Source organism: Trematomus bernacchii, unplaced genomic scaffold (genome assembly GCF_902827165.1).
Source record: "Trematomus bernacchii unplaced genomic scaffold, fTreBer1.1, whole genome shotgun sequence".
NCBI lineage: Eukaryota > Metazoa > Chordata > Actinopteri > Perciformes > Nototheniidae > Trematomus > Trematomus bernacchii.
The window spans coordinates 7,628,693-7,646,563 of record NW_022987705.1 but is presented as its reverse complement, the minus strand read 5'-3'; the positions used below and the strand labels follow the sequence as shown (position 1 = coordinate 7,646,563).

Here is a 17,871-nt window from a genome sequence, read left to right as displayed (position 1 = left end):
AAAATACAAACAACTTTTATTCCACATGTGTCACAAGTAGGTTTAGTTCACAGAGATTTATTTACGATATTAAACAAAAACATGACAGGACAAGTTGAGAAAACAATGTGACAGTAACTGTAGAAGATACACCAGGGACAGAGCTCTTAAAGTAACAGTACACAATCAAATCTTAATAACAAAACGTTCTTATTCGCTATGATTACTTTACTTTTGATGTACTAAAATTCATAAGTTCTAACTCCAAATGTTCCTCTTCTCAGAAAAGAATAAGAAAAGAATGATAAAAGATAATCAGCTAATCCTCATCTGATACACATTGAATTCTGGGATGTTTTTGCACCAACATCTGGCACATGGATGCAGTTTATGTAGTGTGACCTGGACATCTTTACTGGGGAGCTGAGCTGCGAGTTGAGCTGCACCATTATGGAACACATGTTTCATGAATCCCCTCAGTGATGCACAATTACCATATTCTCTTTCCACGTCACTGAGTGTAGGTTGAAACTTTTAAACATGCTGGTACTGCGTGAGCATTTTACAGCTCGGTGCGTCGTCTGATGACTTTATTGCCTATTCTAGCACATTTTCTCAAGGCAATATGTATAAATAATGTAGTCACATTCTGAGATTGTGTTTATGGGACTCCTGCTCATTGGGTTTTACTCTGAGGCTGACCTACTTGACATCATGTTGAATAATACATAGCATGCCCTGGTCTCCATCTTGTCTCCTTACATTCTTCTGTCCTCCCTCTCCATCCCGTCTCTCCCCACCTCTAACCTCCTCGTTGCTGCATGACCATCCGATAACCAATGACACGCTTCATTAAGTGATCATCTGAGTGTGTGGAGGAACATCTCCTGTTCTTCCAGGCATCGTTAGGTTTGACCTCTACTATCTACTATCTCTAACATTCGCCCCTTTTTTAATCTCATGGGCTCAGAACAAGAGACAGGTTTTCTCACAATGTGATTTTCACATACACAGAGTTGTATTAGAATGTTTTTAAAACCTTTGTATTGCTCTCAGGGTCCCTTGTTGGTGTAAAATAATGACTTCTTACAATGTTTTAATTGGAAAAAATGGTGATAGTTTTTTCAGTGGGGTTTAAGTAGTGAGTTTTATAGAGAATTATCTTCATGCTCTCAAGGAACAATGTCTGCACCCAGAACAAGCAGTGCAATTAACAGGAACATTATGTGCCTCGGACTCACTGTGCTTCGTCATACGGGGGACTTTCCATGTTGGCAGCTTATTTATAAAGCATTATCTAATATTTGATCATAGCAGTTAATCTTACTCCACTAATACCCACATGCGTCAACTATTATATCAGAGCATATTTAAAGCTTATGGATTAATCAAAGCTTCTCTTTTCTAACTCTTCCTTCCGCTGAACAAAAATCACCCTAATAAACAACAGGAGGCTTTGCTTGCATTCGATTTAAAAAAGGCAGGTAGGTAGATGTTCTGGACCTGAAGATAGCACAGGTTAAAGTACGGCTAACAGGATGCACTCACATGATGTGGTTATTTGTTGATGCCATGTTAAGTGAACTTCTTCCTCACAGTTAAAATGAAGGAGCTGTTAGAGATTAGAAAAGGAAACATGTTTACACGTGTCCTCTCACAGTGTTGTACATTTGAACCCTGCCCTAATTGCTCTCTTCGCCTCCCTTAAAAGGTAGAAAACATCGCCTACATTCATAAGGGCCTTGACTGACACACACACACACACACACACACACACACACACACACACACACACACACACACACACACACACACACACACACACACACACACACACACACACACACACACACACACACACACACACACACACACACACACACACACACACACACACACACACCACACACACACACACCCACACACACACACACACACACACACACACACACACACACACACACACACACACACACACCACACACACACACACACACACACACACACACACACACACACACACGGCTCTAAGAGTAACCATTTAACATGAAGAGGATGCTGTGACCCTGATGTAACGTCCACTCTTTGACATCGCCGGTCAATCGTACATATTGATGCCCGTCTTTAGCAGAGGACTTTGATAGCAGGACTGTGTGAAGAAGACTTGGGGGGGGGGGGGGTGATCTTCATCCCTGAGGGAGCAGTTATTCTGAGAGGCAATGGATGGTGTGTCACGATGTGCTGCGTTTTGCAGAAACACAACAGTTTTAGTAATGGCAACCCACTGACCTTTCCACTAATGCTTCCCACCCCGCCTCCCTTCACAGAATCCCAGCTTCCAACACCTCCGGAAAAAGCATAGTCTGGTCAAATGTAATGAAATGCAGGAATTAAGCAAGCTCTGAAATGCAGATTTTGAACTTTGGGGGAAACTGAAAACATGCCTCCGCTCCGTCTTAGACAACCAGTTTGTGGTTTCTCAAAAACCGGATCCTTTGTTATTCATTATGTCAGCATTGCTAATGCTGCAATGCATCATAGCTTTAGAAAAAAACTATGAAGAAATACATATTTTAATGTGCATCCCTGCCATATAAATCACTTAAGCGAGTGTTCAGTGCTACAGTACAAGTGCTTAAGTATAAACAAAAAGTATTCATTATTAATGAAGTGAGATATATCCACCCGCCACACCTTTACTTTTTTATTTATAAACCAAAACAACCGCCTGTTTCTACTCGTCTTTGATATTCATTGTTTTGCTGGTATAATATAATTCTCTCACTGCTCACTCACATGTTGAAGCTGTCATATTAGACAGCCGTGTAAGGAGTGCAAATCACAGGTAAGGCATATTTTAGGATGGTTTCTCTTTTCAGAGCCGAAGGCCGTGGTTCAAACCCAATTATTATGACGCATTTTAAATGATTTGACTAAGATATTCAAACAATCACAAATCCTCAGATTGTGTCCCTGATTAACTGAGCTGAGCGGCACCAGGATGTGAATCACTGCAACATCGCAAAGTCTTGATTTCCAGCTGTGTGCGAGCAAGAGAGATGCACACAGCTAAAATAAATGTATCTATGATTACTGTTAGCCTTGAAATGGCAGATTTGCACCATCATTATCATTGTTATGTAGTCTTTGGAGTGAAGTTCCTCTTACTTACTCTCACATCCACGCTGAGGTCGGCTTTGATCATTACCATTTTATAAAATGCCTTGATTTTTGCCAATAGGCAGGAAACCGAACACTGCTGTAATAATAATCATCTCTGGGCAAGCACTGTGTCTGTTGGTCTCCTCTCAAGGTAACACATTGGCAGGGATTGGAGGACAAAAAGGTTTTGGAGTTACATTTCTGACTGCAGTGACCAACACTCATCCAGCATTTTGAGTAATATTTTATAATGCATCACGGTAAACAACAAGCAAGCAGTACCTTAAAATGACTTTAGCGATAATGGGATTATTCATAGTTTTTAATTATTTAAAAATACATGTTACATCAGTAAAAGCACAGGTGTTAATAATAAATGAATGATGGCTGGATAACATTTAGCTGCTTCAGTTCAGGATCGTGGTATTGTACATGCTGGCTCAATGGCCATCAATGGAGTCATGGATTAGTAATAACTGCTTTTCCTTCTTAACAAGTCAAATCATCTGCTGTGAAAAAAGGACATTCATTGAACTGAAATCCCTTATACTACTTCTTATTCATTAAGTAATAACAACTATGATTATGTAACACTTTACTAATGCTTCAGTCAAGTTTAAGCCATGTATTGCAACAAAGTTACACTTTAGTAGATCAGAGAGAGTGGTAGTTGTTGGTGTATACAGTACATATTGAGCCAAAAATATTGTAAGAGCAGATTCCTGTTAGAAATACTCTAGAAGAAAAATATGACAGGTTTGCAGAGCTATGTAAATAGTCAGAAGATGTCCGAAATAGCTGTTAGTATGGACATTTTCTGCTTTTATGTCTGCTTTTTTATCAATAAACTGAATATCTTGGGTTTAGGACTGGCAAAAGAGACAATCAAAGAAATTCTCCTCACAATTTTGTTACGTTGTATAGAGCAAACAATAGATATATCAATTTAGAATATAATCTGAAGATGAATGGGTAATGAAAATAATCAATGTTGTTGTAAATGACTTCAGTACCTGCTCGTAGTACCACAAAGCTCCATGTGTGGTAGCAATTCCTAAATGGAAAAACAAGCAGAAGAAGAGGCATCAGTGTAAAATCTTACATCTTACACAATACATGCATCTTTCAAAATAGACCGCCCTCGTATACAACCTCTGACATTACTTTGATGTTATAACTATCAGGGAACTGGGCCAATCTTGTCAGAATAAAAGTCAAACCTGCTTCAAACTAATCATTACAAGAAACCATCATCTTCCAAGGGCATCCACTTTTCTATTGTCTGATTTTCACACAAAATGTTTTCAAAGCTCATGCCAGATGTAAAGGCTCAAATAGTTTCCCTTCATCCTGGTCCCATTCTGCCCTTGTGGCTTCAGCAGCATGTCAAATAGATAATCAATATCCTCCTGTGGCTTTGTTCCCCTGCATGCTAGATAATAGTTAGAGTTGCTGGTGCACTGAACACACCTCATTAACCACTGGTTGCAGTGGTTAAGCTTTTTCCAGGGCAGCCTCTAGTAAACAGAGTGACTAATGCACCTGACAGTAATGGCAATGACACACATACTTCAGCCGTGCTGCCACTTCATGGGTGACGAATCCCATCATACTCGCTCACTCACTCCAAGTCAAGTCATGAAAAACAGATGATTGCTTTTTCTAATTTAAGAACATCTCTTTTTGTTTTTATTTCATATATAATTATGTGCATATATATGGCTTCTCACAAGTATGGTTGTATATACAGTATAGAGGGGTTAAAATCAATCTGAAGGTGTGATAAGTACTCAGAAAGTAGATTTACTAGCTGGGTGAAAGTCCAATCCTCTGTACATCACACATACAGAACCTAGACACACACACACACGCGCCATGTAAATAAACATTATTATGTGAGGTCGGGTGCAAAATGAGAAGGGGAGACAAAGAGGATGGAGAAATGGACGGAGAGAGACAGCAATGGTTGTGTGAATCATAAAGAAGGATGGAGAAGCTCAGAGATAATCCAGAGACTGCTGTCAGCAGTTCTGCCTCACTGCGTGTGTGTGTGTGTGTGTGTGTGTGTGTGTGTGTGTGTGTGTGTGTGTGTGTGTGTGTGTGTGTGTGTGTGTGTGTGTGTGTGTGTGTGTGTGTGTGTGTGTGTGTGTGTGTGTGTGTGTGTGTGTGTGTGTGTGTGTGTGTGTGTGTGTGTGTGAGACAGATACAGACACCTTCATGTTATTTTAAGTCACACGTGTAAAGAGACAAACATCTCCTCAACAGCGTGTGCTATGCTGAACCTCTGGCTTCATATCAATAAATCAATACATGTATATGTCGGGGGGGAACGTGAAATGTCTGCTGTTCTGCACCGTGAATCTAAATGTGAAAACTCTGCAGTGCTAATGGTTTATTTACACATTATATTGCACATGCACACATCTAAAACCCCAGAACAGACGAGGAAGTAACAATTGCAGACCGTTCAATACAAACAGTCAACATGAAGAGAGCCAATTACAAGATGGAGTTAGCAGAATGGAACTGACAGGAAATCATTATTATCCCTTTTTATTGGGGATAAATTGTGGGTAACGTTTTTTATTTGCATTTCAATTATTATGTTTCAATGAGAGAACTTGAAGATGTTTTGTTAGCTCTAAGCCTCATATCTTTAGGAGTGCAAACCCCTCTCTTTCTCTCTTTGTTTCTTGCTTCCTCTTAAGTTGTTTCCCCTCCACCTCATATTCTACCTCTTCCTTGATTGGTCTGGCTTCCTAACTGGAGGTTGTGATTGGCTCAGAGAGTGTTGTCGTGCGGGCTCTGTGTCAGACTGAGACAAGGCTGCAGTATCTCTATGTCAGACACTTGTGGAGATGCAAGGTGTGTGCGCAAATGCTCATGCATACACACACACAGACTAATGTCTCTCCTCTTTTCACCCAAACACTCCAATGTGACGTTATTGAATGTAAATGATTGAAATGGAGTCATATCTGCACTCTATTCCCCGAAGTAATTATGTGAAGCGGAGATGGAGGCTGTGTGCATCGGGTCCATCATGTCATCATGTTAGTCATCTTGTTCATTCCATCTCATTTCCTACAAGCCATAACATTTTAAATGTGATGCTATCCCTCAGCACAGAAAACGCACAACTCAAGACATTACTTAGTTACTCAGACCATTTCACAATAATAATAATAATAATAATGTATTTTGGTGGAATTGCAATCGCTAGAAAAAACATAAAAAACTAAAGTACACAAAAAGTACATTAAGGCATGAAATGTCTTTTTCAAGGAATGATATTTACTTCCTCCCAGCTGGAGCACAGTAACTCTTTCCTCCTCTTCTGGTAATATAGTTCAGAATCAAACACGTCTGCAGTTGTGTGAAGTATAAAAGGTGCTAGTGTCACAGCTCTGTACTGTGACGACTTGATAGAGAACATTTCTAGTTACGACTTGTTCCTCGTTGATTGGTTATCGACATCATCTGTTGATGTCGATTGGCCTGCAACATTATTCCCTCTGCCAAAAAAATACTGCCGCACATACATCATAAAACTACTCCTCTACCTTAAAACACTCAAGTTTTTTGACTGATTCAAATAATCATTGTCATTGTTCAGCAGTAGTTTTAGTTTGTCGCAGTAATAAAGCAGTGGCAATGCATCTACAGCACAGATGCCTCATGAAGCACTGTGGGTCGTTGTTGATGACAAGTCATAGTTGTCATGTGTGACTTTAACATGTGCAGTATGGTGCGCCAAAGGACAAAACAAGCAACTACAGCAAGAGGTAGAAAGACACGTGGCTCTATGTCGCAACGCTCAACTTATCTGACAAAAGGGGTTGTTGTTGAACAAAGATGTCGTTGAGCTATCATTTTCTTCTTAATGCCATGTGAATTAAACAGAACTTAAGATATTTAGAACAGAAAAGATTGCAAAAAAAGTACAGGTGTTGTCACTGCAGTCAAAATATCTCTGTAGGGGGTTTTAGTCCAATCAGATCGCTGCTCGTTGGTAAACAGCCTCTCAGAGCCAATTAAGGATTCTGCAGTTTCCACTACCTCAGATCGGTCCTGTTTACATTTGTTTAGCTTTAACTGGTTGTGTTTTAAACCTTTTATATGAGAATCTATCATTGATGTATTACTGTATGATGGCTCCCATCATTTGTCAACTAAATCTACCTTTATTTACGGACATTAGATTTGTATCAGTCTTCTTATTTAACTCTAATTCTTTGATGCAATACATACAAAAGGTCAGCACATTTCCCTCATGGTGATTTTTAAAGTTGTAATCAAAAACATGTCACATGGTCACATTGTTTGATAGGGATTTTTAAAAATAATTTCTTAATATAATGATATAAATCTAGAGCATGTATCTCTGTTAATAACTATGTATCTGCATGTAAAAATGTCAATTTAAAACTGTTCAAAGGACTGTGGCAGAGGTATGCGCTCTCTTAATATTTTCTACTTTGAAAACCAGTACCGTTTCATAACAGGCCTCCCTGCTTAGCAAAAGTTACAGACACAGCATAAAATAAATGGAGACTGAGCAGAAACCAAAGCAAACAGGATTCAACTGTGTACGATCGTAAGCCCACACCAAAACATCATTTGAAAATGTGACCTTGATATGTCACTGCAAGAATGCTAGAGGCACGTGCCTCCGCTGAATCGTGACTTATATTCATTTTGAGCCATAAAGAGTACCTACAGAACTCGAACAGAGAAACATACCAAATGTGAAATGATGAATTATTTCTACCCCCAGATAAGTTGCTCTATTGAATTTCTCCCACTTATCATTTATCACTGGAGTCCCAGGAGGCTTAGCTGAGCATGTTTCACTCTGCTGTACATCAGGTCCTCTGAGCTGTTCCGTTACTGACGCTGTACATCACATTAACTTATATAATACCTGGTCTGCCACCCTATACATTAACATTTCCAGCACAATGATAGCACAGATTGAACCTGCAGATTACAGATGACTTTCACATAGCTGGACTTAAAACAACAAGACAGGAGAGAGACAACAGACTTCAGAGAGAGGTGGAATGAGATGAAGGTAGAAAGGATGATGGAAGAGGAGGTGATGCACAGATGGGTCCATGATGAGGAGAGAGAGAAGATAACAGTGATTTTCTATTTTAATGCCAGACGGAGGGAAAGAGGTGGAGAGAAGGGAGGGGAAAAGAGCAAGGCTACGTCAGGGAAGTATGAATATTTCATCAAACTTGTGAAGACCAGGAACACAGAGTAATGGAGGGAGAGAGAGAGAGAGAGAGAGCGAGAGAGATTAAAAATACCCTACAGAGAAAAATAAAATATATATAAATGTTTTATATGACGTTTTTCCTGATGCTTGTTTTTGTGTCATGTGACTTGTTGCCGGAAGAAAATGGTAGAAATGTGAGTGAAATGTTGAAAGACGAGTGCCAGTGTTGTCAGAGTTTGTTGTGTTAGGGCAGAGAAATGTAGCTTAGTGATATCTAAAAGATTATCAATGAAAGAGTTGATTATAACAGCGCCTTCTACGTTGTGAATCCATCGCTAGATTTATGATAAGGAATTGTCCTCGAGTGAGCCTTAGAAACACAAAAACAAACAGTATGAATATAGTGAAAGGTAAAGATATTTTTTATTTCTCTATAGGTATCCTTCCGTGATTCTGTCGGACACAAAAATACACTTTTAGTGGACGTACAATCACAGCTTGCATTTGCCCCAATTGCGATGCAGGCTGTTTTTTTTACAAACATTGTCATAATAGTTGCTTAGACAGAAAACATTGGAAATAGGGTCCCAGTTGAATACTACCCACGTTAGCCCTTTAATAAAAAAAAAACAATTCACCTCAAGTTTTGCTGAATCATTTCAGAAACAATAGATTTATTAGATTGAAAGTTTCCTCGGTTGGGTTATCAGACAAGCCTCTGTTATTCTTTACATTATAGATAAGTACGTTTGTTACAGCTCATGAGACTTGTTTATACCGTGCTGAAGATGTTCCTTTCTGAATTAAACATTAAGATCTTAGGGCTACTAGAGTCCTACAACCTGTATCCATCGATTTTTTTTTTAGCCATAGGGTCTGAGCAGCAAGCAAGCTGTCAACACAACTTTGACACATTATCAATGTATACATTTATATCGCGAAAACACAGCCACATCAAAATGGATTTGAGGTTGTGTTTACGTCCACCACTACCAACTCCTGAGGTACATTTCTGGCTCCACTATGTTCACCAACTAGTTGCTAACTCTTGTCTGCTCGGCCTCTCATTTCCTTGCCAATTGTTTTGCACCACACTCTCCCTGCTCTCATACAACACTTACTTCTCCCTCTCCTCAGCCTCCCTCTCTCTCTCTCAACTCTTCTTTCTCCGTCCTCACACTCAATCAAAAATGGTTTCGTCTCTCACCTCTGCTCAGTTTATTTTGGTCCTGTGCCTGTTAGCAGCACATCGTTGTCACCCTTACCCACCACCACTTCTCTCCCCTCCCCTCACTCTTCCCCTCCCTCCACTTTACCCTGTCCTGAATAATTCTTCCTGGTTATCTTTTTTGATCACTTTTTCCATCGTGGTTTATCTGCTCACTCTGGACCCAGTTGTGCGCCTTCATCCTTGTGTGTATCTCCCCTTTCTCCCTCCTCTTCCTCTCTCTGTCCGTCTCTTCCCTCGCGGTCATTTAGTGGGTTTATTTTCAGCAAGGGGAAGCGTACGTTTTGGCATTAGCCTCCGTGCTGGGGTTCATCACAGCCGGGGTGCGAAGACTCAGCCAGAGAGGTTGCGCGGGGGTTACTGCCACTGTGGAACTATAATTACCTCAGCTGTCAGTCAAACAGAAGTGCGTCCACACACACACACACACACACACACACACACACACACACACACACCCACACACACACACACACACACACACACACACACACACACACACACACACGACACACACACACACACACACACACACACACACACACACACACACACACACACACACACACACACACACACACAACACACACACACACACACACACACACACCACACACACACACACACACACACACACACACACACACACACACACACACACACACACACACACACACACACACACACACACACACACACACACACACACACACACACACACCACACACACACACACCCACACCACCCACACACACCACGTATATATGTGGGTATAGACTCTTGTGCCGTTAATTGTACGTTTGGATCTTACACTTTATGTAGGAATATACTGCTGCTTCTGCCCAACATCCTGCTGTGTGCTCCACTTCTGGTGCCAACTAAAGCAGACTTACAGTATGAGTAGTAACTAAAAGGAGAATGATCTAGTGTTCGTTAATATTTGTGTTTCTGTTTGTGAATGGGCATGTTTCTGCTTGAGTTTTATTTTATAAAACTCTGTGGGGCCGTTTTGTCTCTGCTGACTCTCTGAAGCTCACGTGGGTCACCAAAGGTCATCTTTTTAGATTCCCCTCCTGCATGGGATTGCGTCGCTTGAGGAGACCTTCAGACATCAGAAGAATACTAGAATACGAGTTAATTAGGGGATCTAGCTGCATTTTTTTAAGGGATTTTCCCATATAAGGCTGTGCAGGGATAGTAGTGGGCGTACCAAAATATTAAACAAAATATCTGGAGGCCAGGGATTCGGAAATAACGTAACATCTCTAAACGGATTGCAAAACAACCCGTCAGTCACCCGAAAGATCTATCGTGCAAATGATTTGTTTATTTGCTAAAAATATTATTTCCATATTGTTTGGCATGAGAACAAAATCAATGAATTTCAGTTGTTTCAAAATACAAGTGAAAAACAAACTAATAACCAATTAATTTGTTATCCGGCAACAATCTGCAGATGTGTCTAAAATATTTATTTACATTTCACTAAAGACTGTGTGTGCCTTCGCTGGATCACATCAAGCTTGGATGTACCATCAAATGGGTGTTATTGTGTGTTAGTTGCAGCTTCCTGGTCTCAGTAATTGGAAAACAAAGTCAAAATCATTTTAAATCAAGTTTTGACCTCGTAAACTTTGAGGCACGCCAATTAGCGATGGGTTGTGCGCTCGACACAGCTGAGACAACATCAACAATGTTTGGAGTTTCGCTTAATGCTGCTAACATGCTGCCGCCTGCCTTGTGGATTGAAGGAGAGATGTGTTAAATGTTTCAGCTGATGTCCTCGCAGGCTTCTGCTGTACTCAGAGAGAGACTATTGATGATGTTAACAGCTAAACGATGGATGGAGGACACTAAAGTAGCAATAAAAAATAATGCAATAACAGTTTACTATCTTTGCTTCTCACTGTAAAATGATGCAGTTCAGACTACAGATTGAGAGTGTGAGCTGTAAAAACTCAAAATGCTTTAGACAGAGATGGAGTGATGGAACAATTGAGCGTGTCCAATGGGGGCCGAGTGTTTGGATCCCAGCTGACTCTTCTTACACCAACAGGGAGGAGTGGTTGTGGAAAAATAAATTACCTCAGCTGTTGTTTCTCTTAAACTATGTTTTCCCACGTGCTTTTCTCGTCGTCATCTTTATCTAATCTCTTCTCATCTTCGCCGCCTATGCCTTCTGTTTTGGCATCTACTAGACGGTGCATCTTTGTTCAAATATGGCATTCAAATCCAATAACAAGCAACACATCTTCTCTAGAAACAATGATCCTTTTCCACCTCTTGAATGAACGCTGCCAGCCTCTTTCCCGTCATTGTCTCAACAACAAGGTGGATTTCGTCTTAAATACCCACACACAAAGCGCGGAGAAGCCGTACATGTTTCCCTGCCCATTATTTCCAGCTCTCTCCATGTTGTAATATGCTCGGTGCTCGGTTTTGATGTGTACAATAAACTTATCAGAGTAACACAACGGGAGGTCTGTGCAACACTGGGAGTGGCGCAGTAGGGAAGGCAGCTTAGGAGCTTATGGACAACATACACAGCTGTTATAGACTAAACAACACAGAGCCAAACATTTCTACATCCTGCTTGTTGCCTAGCATGGAAATCAAGCAGCGAAGCTTTCTTGTAACAGGTGCAAATGTTTACGTCTGGCAATGATAAAATAAAGAAATCAAATGTAGAAAAAGATGTCAAAAACATCAATTCAAACCTGCCTCACCTCACTAAGTGTCTCTTTCTGCATATTAGAGAGGTTTCATCATTACAAAGAGTGCAGGCAATAACAAATGATTTTTACAACTGTGTTAAAGCTTTCACCTATTTAATGAACGCTGCAGAAATGCATCAATTTATCAATTTTGTTGTTAGATAAATGGCACTGCTTTGTGTTAAGTGCAAAAGAACAAACAGGTGCCAAAGGTTGCACCCCTGAATGTCTCTACCCATTTACACAGTTTCCTGTTTTACATTCTTGCTAAAATATCCATGTCCTTAATTGTTCCTCCTTCCTCTCTCCCTTTTCACATCTCCTTGTCCCCTAAATCTGACTTTTTGGAGAAAGTAGAAGTGAGAGACTGCTCCAGGAGATTTGAGAAGCCCATGAAGTAAAGCGGCTCTTTTCCAAAAGCAGCTAAGAGGCTCAGGGGAGGATGGCAGTCGTCTTCTTCTTCCAGAACATGTGCCTCAGAGCAGTGACATGGTGTCATAGTGAGAGAGGAGGGAGGAGGAAACAAAAGAGAGAGAGAGAAAGACAGAGAGAGAAAGAACTTGGTCAACTTGCCATCCATTATAGATTGCCTATTATTCATTCAGCCCTACTCTCCTAATGCTGTGCTGTTCTCTCGCTTTCATCTCTGCTCTCTTACTCAATCTCTCCGTGTGTCTGTATCTGTCTCTAGGCAGAAAACCCACTGTGCAGTATTTTAGGATCTCCATAAGAGCAGCGTTACTGCTTACAGTAAAGTGTAGCGCTGTGCACTTCCTTCAACACACACACACACACACACACACACACACACACACACACACACACACACACACACACACAACACCCACACACACACACACACACACACACACACACACACACACACACACACACACACACACACACACAACCACACACACACACACACACACACACACACACACACACACACACACACACACACACACACACACACACACACACACACACACACACACACACACACACACACACACACACACACACACACACACACACACACACACACACACACACACACACACACACACACACACACACACAATCTCAAAGAGAAATAGCATACAAGAACAAACGACATTCCAACTCAACATGGAGTACAGAAAAAACTCGCTACAGTAGAAATCATTTTACTTGACAAGCCTGTTCTTGCCAAACTGTACAGCACTTTATAACTGAGTGTTAGAAGAGTGACATATACATGAACACTATGATTGCAGGAACTTTGACATTTTCATGATTATCATTGTATACTCCGATTGCCGCTTACATTTTTCAAAAATTAGACATATTATTTCTGTGTCTGCTTTTTCCAAAACTTCCTTTCAGTATTTTGCTACGCAGAGTTTGGATGCAAAGTGTTTGATGGCAGCACATAGCACGTTTAGCAGATTTGGTTTTCCAATCTTCAACCTGACTTAATATGCAGTATCTTTGTAAAGATGACATTCATGTTAACAAAGTGTGGAGCTGCTCAGTAAACATTTTGCTGCTGTGTAGTCGCCATAAAACTGCTTCAGAAGGTCAGAAGAGAGGGTTGGTGATAATGTTGCTTTAGAAACCTGACTAGCTGTTGATGGAGAGCTAAGTGCTAAAGTCATTTTAAAGAGCAAGCACATACAAATATATAAATACATATAAAGATCATAATATACCTCTTACATTATGGCAAGAATCTACATTTCACAGATGTATAACCTTACACTAGAGAACAGGTGTTAGACATATGCAGTGTTGGTTTAATGGAAGACATTATGCTATCTGTAGGTGTAAATGAACACTGCATTGGCCAATGAAATAATGTCTACACCTCACCTACACAACATTTGTTATTAATACCTTTTAAGACATTGAGAGCATATTTTTCATGAAAGAAATGAAATTATTGAATTAATATCTTCAAAATAACCTGCCAAAAATACATGACATCTTAAAATGAGATAGCAAATGTTTTCTTGTACAAAATATGCAAAAACATCACAACTTTTAAGTGTCAAGGCCACATTAAGTCAAAATAATATTTTTTTAGACATCAAGTAAAGAGGTTTTTTTAGCAGGTTAAATGATAATTAAACCTGACCAACACAGAAACTGGTAGATTGATAGGGAAGACATCTATTAATTGACACGTTAAACACATGAAAGCTTTGTCTTTTGCAGTAATGAGACCACTTGAGTGAACACGTTATCTGATTTCTCGTGACTGAATTTCTCACAGAATCTGGTTTCTGGCCTGCATGTAAATGTAGTCAGCGAGGAGAAGTAAGTCCTGTCAACAGGCGGGTGTGATTCAGTGCTCTGCAGTGTCAGTTTGAATATACTGTATGCACCAAAGTTTCCTAAATCCTCTCATTCTGGATTGCTTTCTATTGTGGCATGCATTATTCATTCTCACAGTCCAATTAGGGTCCCTATTACACCTGAGCTGACAGGTGGGCGCAGTTGATTACATGGACACAGAACTGGATGCGAGGATGGCTGACACACGCCTACATACATTTGGACACGTGAAACATGCACACTGCACACCCACGCAGACACTAGTCATTTCACACTGCTCCCTACTCAACTTTTGTCACTCTCAAATGTCTCCCTTAAAAGGCCATAAAACTAGGCACCACTAAAACCCAACAAACAAATAGTTTATTGAAGAACATGAGAAAAAACTGCCCTCTCTGCTCCTGAAGTGCCGTCAGACTTTGTTCCCTGGAGACAGAAAAGTTGCTCTTGAATTTGGCGGTGCAGGGGCTTAGAGGAGCAAAAGGTTTTCTTTGTGGCAGTTTAGTCTAACATTTCAGGTCTGTTCTTTGTCATCTTTTTGACTTTTTTCCACCAAGCAGCAGGTTAGAAAGGAGAATTCTTGTTCACAGATTCTTCTGGTTTCAACGTTTTGGCCATCATTTCTATTAGTTGTTCTCACCAAAGGGATTCATCCTCAAATCCTTTGTCATGTAAAACTGGAGCATACCGTTAATAATAATACTGTACTCCTGTAGATTACTATCTCTACTCTGTAATACAAGAACAATGCATTTTACTACATACTGTTGCTCTGCAGCAGGTCATACACAATAACCAACCACCGTTACGGTACGTCCACACGGTTCCGTCGCGTTGAAGCTTGCCGGTGGGCGTGTCTGGTGCGCGACCAACAACCAATCACATTAATCTCCCGCCCCGGACCCACATGCACGCGGTTTGATTGGCTAGCGCTTGTACTGGCATATGATTTGATTGGCTGGTGCTTCCGTCGACGCTTGAAAAGTTGAACTTTTCTCAACTTTCGAAGCGAGCAACGGAGGCAAAGCCACGCGACGGAACAACAATGCAGTTCGGGAAAGCTTGACGTCACCCCATTCAAAGTGAATGGGAAGCGTCTCCGTTGAAGCACGCGACGGAACCGTGTGGACGTTACGTTACAAGTAAGAGTTAGCAGGAAATTACTGAGTTACAACTGATCAAATCAACTGTTGTTGGATACACAATGTAAGCCTATTTAGTTAACTTCTGTGTGAAAATCAAACAAACATTGATTCAAACGTTTGTGTAATCTGGTGTGGTATATCTTCCATTGTAGACAGGCATAGCAACAGCAAACTAATTCAGAAAAGTTTTATTATCCTTAAAACGAGTAACGTTATTATTTAAAAAAACAAAACAATTTCAATTAATCCAAAATGCATTTCACATCTTTCTCAATATCTGTGTTGATGTGTGTGCACTTGTTAGTGTGTATATGTGGTTGGTATCATCCACCCCAGTGAGAAACATTCCCGTTAATTACGTAGTTGTTAAAAATTGCGAGGGCTATCCCAAGGCCTTATGGGACGGGTTGTAAATACCGGATGAACACAGCATGTGTGCACCTGTACGTGCGACAGTGTGTATGTGTGTGTATGTCTCTCTCTCCGTAGTGTTATACGCATTTGCAGAGTCAAAGTGTAATCGCTGTATGTTTTGTTAGGCCAAGCAGAGAGACAGATAATGCACTGCACCTCAGGTAACAAATCCCTGTGCAGTGAATACGTGGAGCAGAGAAATCTATGGAGTTAAAGACGTGAACCAAATTACTTCAAAATCCAATTTCCCAACCCTGCTCTACATTCAGTAGGGAATGCTTGTTCCTGAATGCAGCATAACATTTTTTGAGAGGACGTTCTGCTTTTAGTATTTTTTCCACCCATCTCTCAGCTCATGCGTCATACTGTACATTTCTGAAACATGCAGAGGTCACAGGGAATACTGAATCAAATATGAATATGCTGACTGCGCATTTATATGTGCGCATTTATGTATTTAGACACACACTGATGAATATATTCATGTCATAGTTGAAATCTTGTTTTTCTGTACACATACATGTCTGCGATACAGTTAGAATTTGCATGTTAATAAATGCATTTCTGGGAATTTGTGTATATTTGAATGTGTGTAGCCTTACTCTCAGCTCTGAGAAATGCTCATTTATGGTATTCCAAACGTTGTTTTTTTTAATCTACTTCACTTCAAAGAGGCACATGGAGAGCTCACGGCCTTCTAGCATATGGGCTTTAATTGAAGGAGAGACAGACAAACAGAGAGATAAAGAACGAGAGCGAGAGAAGGATGGTTGAGAGAGAGTGTGTGTGTCTGTGTGTGTGTGTCTACGGCGTGGGAGAGGTACTGGCATACGGTTTACCTCTTTGCAAGACATTTTACTGTCATGCTGAACCCTGCAGTAGAGAACAACTATAACACACTGTGTGTTTGTGTGTGCGTGTGCGTATGTGTGTGAGTGTGAGTGTGAGTGTGAGTGTGAGTGTGAGTGTGAGTGTGTGTGTGTGTGTGTGTGTGTGTGTGTGTGTGTGTTTCTGATTTCTTCAGGGCTGCCATAAGCTGGCATTAGAAAGTACTATTTGTAAGATGTACAAGGACACACAAACACACAGACTTGTGTTACTGGCGTTTTCTACCAGCCTTCTGTTAGTTGCAGCGAAAATGTCAACCAGCAAACACACGCGCAAACGCACACACACAGATTAACGCGTGTTAAAATATAACAATTCAGGCCTCTCTTATTAGTTTGGACAAGCAAACAAATGCTTTCAAATATGATGACACCGCTTCCAACTCTCTCTGTGATCACTCATTTTGAACGCCAATATAGCCGATTACATGCACAGCTGTTTTGGTTCATTTGCAATCATAAAATTCAGATTTGATTGACGTCTTGGTGCAGCAGCACAGTGCATACTGTTCTCACACACAAACACGTGCACACATTACATTACCCCAACTTGGGAAAAATGCTTTAGTGCTCCACTTTGCAAAGAAAGCATCAGAATTCAGATCCACCCTGCATGAGTCAATCTTCATTCAGAAACTAAAACTAATTTGGGAGTCGGGCAGGAAGAAGCATGATGAAGAGAAGGAATTGAGGAGGGAAAGGGGTCAGAGAAAGGTGGTAGAAAGAGTGTGAGAAATTGAGAGGATTATGTAGCCAAGGTGGAGGTGGATCGAGTGGACAGACTTTGTGAGTCTGGAAG

At 40.6% G+C, this 17,871-nt stretch overlaps 1 protein-coding gene and 1 long non-coding RNA gene across 2 annotated transcripts in view; one reads left to right on the top strand and one right to left on the bottom strand.

The window, feature by feature from the left end:
- The window catches only part of LOC117490176 (reticulon-4 receptor-like 1), an 82,460-nt gene that overhangs the window by 46,760 nt on the left and 17,829 nt on the right, over positions 1 to 17,871 (top strand). The window lies entirely within an intron of this gene.
- Positions 3,510 to 17,871, bottom strand: part of LOC117490179 — a 39,373-nt gene continuing 25,011 nt past the window's right edge. The window contains exons 2-3 of the long non-coding RNA XR_004556659.1: positions 4,155 to 4,195; positions 3,510 to 3,650 (exon numbers count right to left, since the gene is read on the bottom strand). This is a non-coding gene — a long non-coding RNA (uncharacterized LOC117490179). The remainder of the gene's footprint in view (positions 3,651 to 4,154; positions 4,196 to 17,871) is intronic.